This window comes from Aptenodytes patagonicus, chromosome 2 (genome assembly GCF_965638725.1).
Source record: "Aptenodytes patagonicus chromosome 2, bAptPat1.pri.cur, whole genome shotgun sequence".
Taxonomy (NCBI): Eukaryota; Metazoa; Chordata; class Aves; order Sphenisciformes; family Spheniscidae; genus Aptenodytes; species Aptenodytes patagonicus.
Genome location: NC_134950.1, coordinates 43,717,940 through 43,727,247, shown reverse-complemented (window position 1 = coordinate 43,727,247; position 9,308 = coordinate 43,717,940).

Here is a 9,308-nt window from a genome sequence, read left to right as displayed (position 1 = left end):
CAGTTTTTTACATTTGGGCACATCACCTTATCCCAAACTGTTACTCTGTGCTGGTAAGACATGAGACTTCAGTGATAACGGCTTCTTCAACACCCTAATGGGACAGGATTTCATTAAAGTGGTGTATTATATAGCATATAAAATTAATTTACCTTGCCTGTAGAGCACCTCTGTGAGGCTTTGTTGCAGAAAGAATTACAGAGTGAAACTTCTCTGGTTTCCATGTATGGATTGCTAGAATCAGACATCTTAAGAAAATATGCAATTACGTGAGAACTGTTCTTGGAAATTTGGGGATGCAAAGAGTGTGGTCCTCCAGATTCATTCTCAGTGCTCAGTTGGACCTCTGACACACCATTTGCTTTTCCTCATCATAGTGAGACTTTAAAATGTGGGCTGGGGAGCAGGGAACCGAACGGACCATTTCTGCTCCTGCCCGATCCCGTTACCCGGCCACCTACATAATGTCACCTGTGGCTTCTGCCCATTTAAAAGGTTCTTGTGCCTCCTGCTTGGCACAGGGACATTGCTGCTTGGTCTGGATTCGTCTCACCCGTCGCACAGCACTATGGAATTGCACAAGGGCAAGCTGTCTGGCAGGAACTTGCCAGCCTCACCAGTGCATGCCTTGGTTTAGATGGCGATATGGGCTAATGATCTGATCCAGTATGGCACATCCCCTCCCTGAGCGGTAGCTGCGAAGTCACTGCGCTGTATTTCCAATCAGGTATGCCATTCCCCTGGTAGTGCATGCAAGTAGGACATGAGAAACCTCAATTTTAAATTTGACTTTTTTCAACATTGTTTTGAATACAGATCTCATAAAACCTTTTCTTTAATTAACTTTTCTTGCATAGATAATTCATTTTTGGCAGCAGCCTATGCCACAGAATGCTTCTGACTGTGCATAGAGATAATATACTCTATTTCTATTTCTGCCTGAAGCAGGATTAAAATAGGAAGGGAAGTGTTTGGTTGCACTTTTATCCTTCGGAGTACTTTTTCTTGTGTGCACAAGTGCAACATCTTTTGAGATCATAGCTCTCATATTTCCTAAAGGAAGAGGAAGAAAAAATAGGGCAGCCTTAGAGAAAAACAAAAAATCTTGGAAGAACATAAAAGTCTTGTGTTCATTACAGTTTGCCTTGAAGACTTTATCCGACATTTCTCTGAAACCTCAGTTATCAGAAGCAGTAATTTGCTCTGCATTATCTACTACCTCCATTCAAACGAAGTACTAAAGAGGTGCCATTCGAATTCATACAGGAAGCCAGATCTCAAGGGAGATGCTCTGCCTCTTACAAAGGCAGCTGGTGTAGGGGGAAGAAAGCAGAGAAGCTTCTGGGCTCGGGATCTCTCTGTTATTTATCTTGCAGCCGCCTGGGACAAATATACAAAAACTCTGTGCCTAGGTGACAAGGTGTAAGCTTACAGATCAGATCGTGTAGCAGGAGCAGGCAGAGCCAGCGAGGAGATACAGCTGGTCAGACATGGTAGGGAGGGTGAGTAATGGAGCCGGGCACCGTCACCTGCTGCCTGGCCAGAGCTGAGCTTTTATCCATGACAGGGCAGCACTCTGTGTCCTGGCACTTTCCAGGTCCCACACGTCCGGTTTTTTAAGCAGAGGTTGCAAAGAGGACTTTTTCATACTGGCTTTTTCAGACCACATCAGGCTGCAGGAATAACTCGCTCCTTATGTGCCAGCTTGCATGGCTGCTGTCTTAGATGGTAGACAGCGCTGAGCTGAGCCCTTCCTGCAAGCTGTCAGGACGCGGATGAAGGATTTGGTGCTCAGAGATGCTCAGCTGAAGTGTTCAGAGGAACAACCTCTGCTTCAGCAATGTCATTTTCCACTTGTGCCAAGGCAGCAATGCTTTTAAATTCCCCATGCCCTTACTGTTTCTGACAGCAGAAACACTGGCTGCAAACTACCAGACAATATGCCTGGGCAAAAAAAATGAAAAAACGTGGGCCAAAATGTTAGCAAACCATCCCTTTTCATGCTGTAAACTTCCCCGTGCAAAGATCCTTCCTTCACTTGCCCTCAGATACCTGCAGAGGCAATGCAATTTTTGGGTTATTCCATGCTACGCGTTACAGCGTCTGTATTGTAAGTGTGAAAAAGCAGAGCTAACTTCAAGGGGTGGGCAGACAGGGCTGCCTTCAGACTGGCCAGGGCAAATGACTTTGGGGATCAGGCATATAAAAAGCATTTTCCTTTCATCCTAAAAAGGGGCGTAACTGCACTATCTGAGCCACACTGAGCCATCTTGCATTTTGACAGCTTTTCTAACTCAAGATAACCTGTCTTGCTAAATATTAACCCATCTCTGTGCTGGCAGCAGCTGAAATTGATGCTTTTTATTAGGATGGTTGTAATGGGGCAGTACTGCTCACTAAACAAAGGGGCAAAATGTATGTAATGGAAAGGGGAAAAAAAAAAGAAAACAGCCCAGCACCCTGTGCAGGATCAAACGTTTCCATTACACCTGGGCTGTTGTTAAGACAAGTGGATTCCTGGGAGAAATAAACCTTCAGCTTTTTCTGCTGAAATATAAGGTAAACGCAGCACACGCACAGAACAATATGGGATCCCGGGACAGGAAACGTGGATCATGTGTGTATGAATTACCTGGAACCAGTCATGTTTTCTTCATTTTATTTCACACAGCTGCCAACACTTGCTGCACCTCTTAAAATTGACTTTGCCCCACCCCAGCAGCGGCACATTTATATTGGAATGAATCACCATCACCACCTTCTCCCTACGCAGCCTGCCTGTGCTCAGCCAAATGTCTTTTCCTCTCCCCAGCTGCAAAATAGTAGCTGTTCCCAGCAGCTGAGTATTAAATCTGATTAAATTTGATGGAAGCAGGTCCTCATTCTGTCCCAAAAGAGCCAATACTACAGGCTCACGTGTTTTCCTTCGACTGCCTGTCTCCGCTGCCATCTCTTGCCTGGCGCACTGCCTGAATACGTGGAGGGACTGTCAAAACAGGACAGCTTGCCAAAGAAATAAAGCTTCTCCCGAACAACAGGCCCAATACAAAAATTTTAATCTTTTCCAGGGGGTCCCCCCTCTACAGGTGAAATTGCATCTTTATATTTGAGTGTATCGGTTTCCCTTGTTGTCAAACCTGCTAGTCCTCTGTGTTTTACCCTGGAGCTCGGGGATGTGGGTATTGCAAATATTTGTTGAGGTGGCAATGCTATTCTGGAACCTGAGTGTTTCTGGCTTTATTTGCCCCAATGTGAGCATGCTGCTAATATGGATGCCGTCTCCTGTTTTAGACATTGGAAACGGGGCCCAAATCCTCAGAGGTGGGCAAATTCCTCACGGATGAAAATGTTCCTATAGACTTAGTTCCTACAATTACAGAAATCTGCATTAAGATTAGGAGCTTGGGCTCCAGAAATCTTTATTTGCTTGCTATCCATGTTTTGCTGCATGGTTTGAAGAGATCTGTTAGAAATCAGCTCATCTACAGAAGCTACTTGGTTCACCAGCTAATAAAAAATGATTAAGCATGACAAAGCAAGCATGAATGATATCATCCTGACATTTGCAAAGCTCAGGTAGATTGAATAATAATGGTCTGCTATTTGCCTTGCAACAGCAGCTGAAATAGGTTCCATGCTCCTGTTTATACCGAAGAAACAGGGCATCACGCATACACACGCATACAGATACCTCTGCTGCTGTGTAAATAATAAAGTCAGACAGTATCTGGTCCTGTAGCCATTAATGGTCAGAAGATGTCAAGAGTTAGGAAACCTAAGAAAGATGGATTAATGCATTCCAACAGCTGAGATTTTCTGGCTGCCTTTTTAGGTCAGCTCTCTACTCCCATTGCTCCTTGAGGTGTGCTTTTGGGCACTCGTGGGTCCTTAGCCGCCCACATGCCGAGTTCTCCTGACTCACCTTGCTGCAGAGAGCAACAAAAGCCATCCTCCAATTTTAAATGCTTGTAAAACTGTACATCTGCTGGCTCACAAGGAGAGCTTTGCAAATGAGGCACTGAGCATGGAGTAACCAAAGCAACTTGAAAGTGGTGCGTTCAGCACGACTTCAGATCTATGTACGACCTGGTTGCTGCACTAGAAGAGTGGAATAAGTTGCATAGTATAAGACTGTCTGTTGGTGCGTTTATTACAGCTGCTCTGCAGAAAGCTTATTGCCTCCCAGAAATGGTATTTGTGGATACTGTATGTATGACAGAAAAATACCAGAGGCTTTTTATATAAAGCTTTCTCACCTGTTAGAACAGCAGTCTTCCCTTATAAGGTTTGCTCTCTATGGGGATCTTAAAGGTGGTGGTGGGATATGCACAAAGACCAGAACTTAACCAAGTTAGCTCCTCAGCTCTAACTTCTTGTGGCTGTTTGGCCACACCTGAGCCAGCCCTGGGCCGAACAAGATATTTCAGGGCACCTGAGGCACTGAAAACAGGGTGGCTGGGCCAGCCTGGCTGCTGCCCCTTCCCCTGCCTGCTCTGCAAAGGCAGTCCCGCCGCAGTGCAGCGCCACGCACTGCCCCTACTGCAAGGCGAACCTCAGCGCTGCGTCTGCAGGTACTCGAGCTTGCTTCACTCCCCTGCAAAGGCAAAGCTTTAGTGTGATTCAAGCCTTGTCCTGAACGATCCTGGGTATCATCGTGGGGAGCAGGGGAGTCTGCAGGAAAGAATATAGACCAAGACTAGTGAGAGAGAGAGGAATTGGCTAGCAAGGGTGACTTCTAGCTTGCTGCCGAGGGGAAATAGCAACCGTGATGTGCTGCTACCTGATAAGCAAGTCTAATACAGCGCTGACTACTAGATACCTTCCACTAGAGTCCACTGGCTTATAGTTTGCTCCAGACATGCCCCAAGGGCTGCTGAAGTCTTCTTCTGAGGCTGCTCCTCCCAAACGAGCGCCCCTGCCACTGCTCAACTCAGATGGCAGCTTTGGTCCTGGAAACACCCATCAGAGCTGCTATGCTTCTGTGCTGGTGCCAGGTTTTGCAAGGAGAAAAAGGAGCCAGGAAGTTTTGTTTCTGTAAATGTGACTCAAGAGCGTTCAGAATTAGGATTCCAAAACTAGTTTGGGTTTTGGGTGTGCTTGTTTCAGTTGTGGGGCTTGGTTTATATTTCCATTAATGCCTTCAGGGACTGAGCCAAGTTGCAGTCAGCCTTTTCCCTCAAGCTTGTTCTCACAAAGCAAGATCAAGATACCAAAAAGTCTATCTGGAATGTGGAAATCTATGGTAAAAAACATTAACCAAGCAAGCATGCAACTGCTGTGCCCACTAGTTAAGAAAATTAATCCACTGCATGATGGGCAAAAGAAAACTAATCCATTTCTGAATGGACAGGACACTTCAAAAGCTTTGGTGGATCTGTCAGGAGAGTGTTTTTTATATGGTAAGGAGAAAACTGATCATTGAAGAAGTGTCTGGAGAGCTGGCAGCTCCATCACAGCAGTTGAAATAGGAGCTCAGAAATGTTTCTAGATACCTTTGGTAGACTTCAGATAGATCAAAAAGAGAACTAACAAATGTTCATTGGGGTCTCCATTTCTGTTCCCACTTAAGGAGTAACTGAAGGAAGACTGGAGCTGCTCTGAGCACAGCGTAGACCTGACCATAAGAAAACACTATCAGAAGAAAAGAAAAGCAAACCCTAGTCTGGAATATATGAAGATCAGCCACATCTGCAACAGGACTCATCCCAATACATTTGCCACAAATTCCCTGTAAAGATGACGTAAAATTGTAAATTCCTACCCTCCCTGATGTTTGGCACATTCTGTTTCCTATTGAAAGAAATTACGTAAAAATGGCTCTATTTCTTGCCTTTTAATTTTTTTAACTTTTAAGATCTTCTCTGAATAATACAATACTCCCCTCTGTATTTTGTTAGGACTTTGGCACCTCACGTTTCCAGAGCATGCAGTGGTTTTAGCTAGAAAACAGGAGCCCAAGGTGATTTGAAGAATCATGCTGTGCTCCCTCATTACAGTAACTAGTATGGACAGCAGGGAGTGGTGGGCTTTCTCTCATGTGATGGCTGCAACACAAGGCCTGGTGGAATAGGATCTGCTCTACAACAGCCGGCTGGGCTCCACGGTGGGGAAAAAAATATTGGGTCTGCCTTATAAATGCAGCCTGATGTTAATTCCAAATGGCATCTTACCTTCTTGTAATGTTTCAGGCACACACACACACAAAAGCCAGAAGTGTGAGCAAAGTTTTGTTTTTTAAGAAAATCTCCCTACAGTTCAAAAGTTTATTACACCTTTGTGACCAATTTTCTGACATGGAGAGATCATTACAACAATTATAAAAAGTTTCAGGAAGCAACATCTGGTATGCCCGCAATGTATGCCGTGACAAAATTCAAGGTAGTAAGTGGTAAATTTGCAACCATCTGTGCAAAACAAAATTAGGCAAAAAAAGCAGACAAGCAAATAGTGCAAATAACCCATGATGAGAAAAGTAATTTGTGTTGAGACTACCATTCATTTTGGCTAGTTCTGAATTTAAAAAAACATATACAAAAAGGCATTAGCATCATTGATCTGTATTGTAGAAACACATTATCTTTGTTGCTGGCAAGGACCTTCACAGACATGAAGTGAATAGAACTAAGAAAGTTAAGTGACATCAGATGGTCTCATGAAGTTTCAGCAGACATGCCTTGCAGGATTATCTTACTTAACATGTATTTTCTGTGCTACTACACTCACATAGGAATTCCATGCATTTCCATGTTTACTTTGGGTACCATAATTTTTTGATGCAAAAATAACACAAAAAAGCGTCTGTGACGGGCTTAATAGGGATTAAGCGCTGTAGAGCTAACACATTGTGTCACCATAGCTGTACCTTTCTCTACAGAGTAATAGGATGAAGCAACATAATGGTATACTTGTACAGCAAACACAGTTCTGGATGAACCACACAACTGTGTTGACAATGCTGATTAACTGCTCTACCTTGCATTTGCCATGATTAATTTCATATGAAAACATCCTAATAATAGATGTTCAGACTGAGCTCTGCTATTACACAACAGGACAGGAAATGGGCCAGTAGGAGAGTTGGGTCTTGCTGAGAGATAATGACAAATACCTGTCAGTACAGCAGTCGGCCTACGTCTACTGCCAAACAACCTAAAAATGCACATCCTGGTTATGCCGTTCGCATGGAGAAACCTGGAACGTCTTCAGCGTCTCCAAAGGCTAACCAGGCAATCAGCGGTCCAGTCTAATGCTGCTAAAATTTCCTTTAGATACTTCTGCCTAACATACAGTAAACCAAATCAGCTAAAAGGCAGCCTGGTCTGTAGCCTTACTTGCAAGTCTCTCTCCAGATCTCCCCCCTTTTTCAATGAAATAAAGTAGGTAATCATTCACACGCCAAATATGTACAAATAAACCTTACTAGTCAGTATTTATGACGTATTTTCTGTTGTGGAATCTTAAATGTAACTATAGTGGTATTGCACTGCCTGTTAAGGCCTCCTGCAGCACTGATTACAACTATTAAAACCTGGACCTTATTGCTTATGTGACTTTCGTCCTTTATTTCACTGTTGTCTGAATTATTTTTCCTTTAATTCACTCCTTCTGGGGCTTTGATCCTTCCACCCCTTATTCAGACACTAGGCAAGAAGAGCTTCTCAAGGGTATTACGCGCTGCTCAAAACCACTGAAGGTTCAGCAGAGCAGGCCGTGTATAATTTCATTTAGTTCAAACACAACACAAAACTTCAGAAGCCTGTTCCAGTTGTCAATTTTATTTGAAAAGTGTCTTCTATACATTATTTCATATATAGAAATAAATATGAAAGACCTATATAAATATGAACACTTAAAGAGTACCAATACTGTCCTTCATTTTTTTTATACTCATCTTTCAATACTTAAAGGGACAAAACTGCATCAAGCAGCCCACATATTTAGTAAAATAAATTTTACAAAATCTCAGATCACAAAGCTCTGTTCATGTATAACAGAACCTTTTAGACTGAGTTTTCTTTTACATATACGCAACCTCAACAGAAAATATGTTCAGCTGCCTTGGAGAATTTCACAATATAGACTGATGTACATCTTCCTCAAGACGGACATTAAAAACGAAGTCATACTTAAGTTATACTCCGACGTAGGAATTTGGCATTATCACTTTTAATGACATACTGTGTTAACATAATATTTTTTAAAAGCATTCCAATAAATTAAAAAGAACACAATCTTGCCTTCAAATAAAACCCAAGTCATTTAAAAACTTCAGAATGGGCATTTGCTTGTATATAACATGATTCCTCCCCAAGCTTTAAAAAATTTAAGTCAACACCACATAAAATGCTTTTGATATAAAATAAGATCATAAAAATAAGTAAGCTTTTTGCAAACCATCATTTATAGACTCTTTCCAATAAAGTGGTATTTCTCTAACATAGGGCATCATCCACATGCACTTACATAATCTCACTAATTTAGACATTCAAAAAAGTATAAAGCAAAGCATGGTGGGAGGAATGGATACTAAATTGAATACAACTGCTCTTTCAAAAGTTGGGGGGGGGGGTGTTGTTTGGATTTTTTTTTTTTTTTTTAAGAAAAGGTCAAACCCCAACAATGTTGCAAGGAGACCATGTAATACAGCAAAAACCTCTTTTGTCCTTCCTTAAGGAATTTGTCCTCATCCCAAAACTAAAGAGTTCCCAGATGTTAATTTAAGAACTGTAGATTAAATTTGCTGGCAATCAGAAGAAATATTTCAGATATTTCCTATTTGGACAATAAAAGCTTAGGCTTTAGTTCAGAAAAAATATAACAATATAATTTAAGTGCACAAAAAAATATAATAAGTGCACAAAAGCCCAATCCTGCAACTCTTGTTTTCACTTAAGTATCTAGAATTTCCCTCTCAACCCTGATTTAATAACTTACGTGAATAACTGCATTTGAAGAATACGGATGTTTAACAGTTTATACATATACTAGATGTAAAGGGTATTTCGGAATGTCTATCCTGTTTTTCAAAAGAACTACTACTTTTAAAAGGAGCGTTGCACTAATTTTTTCTTTCCTTCAAAATAAAGCTTTATGAGCTCATGTTACTAAACAGTACTCTCATTCCCACTTCTTAAAGTTTAAATGCTTGGCTCATTCTTTCAAAGGAGAATTTGCAGAATCACTGAGAAGTATACGGGAGAACTCTCTACCCAAGGGCAGATATCCAATATGGCTCAGCTTGGAATAGCAGCTGTGCTGTGGGGTTCTCATTCACCGCGTCGGAGTGGTTTCTGTAACAAACTTCCTTG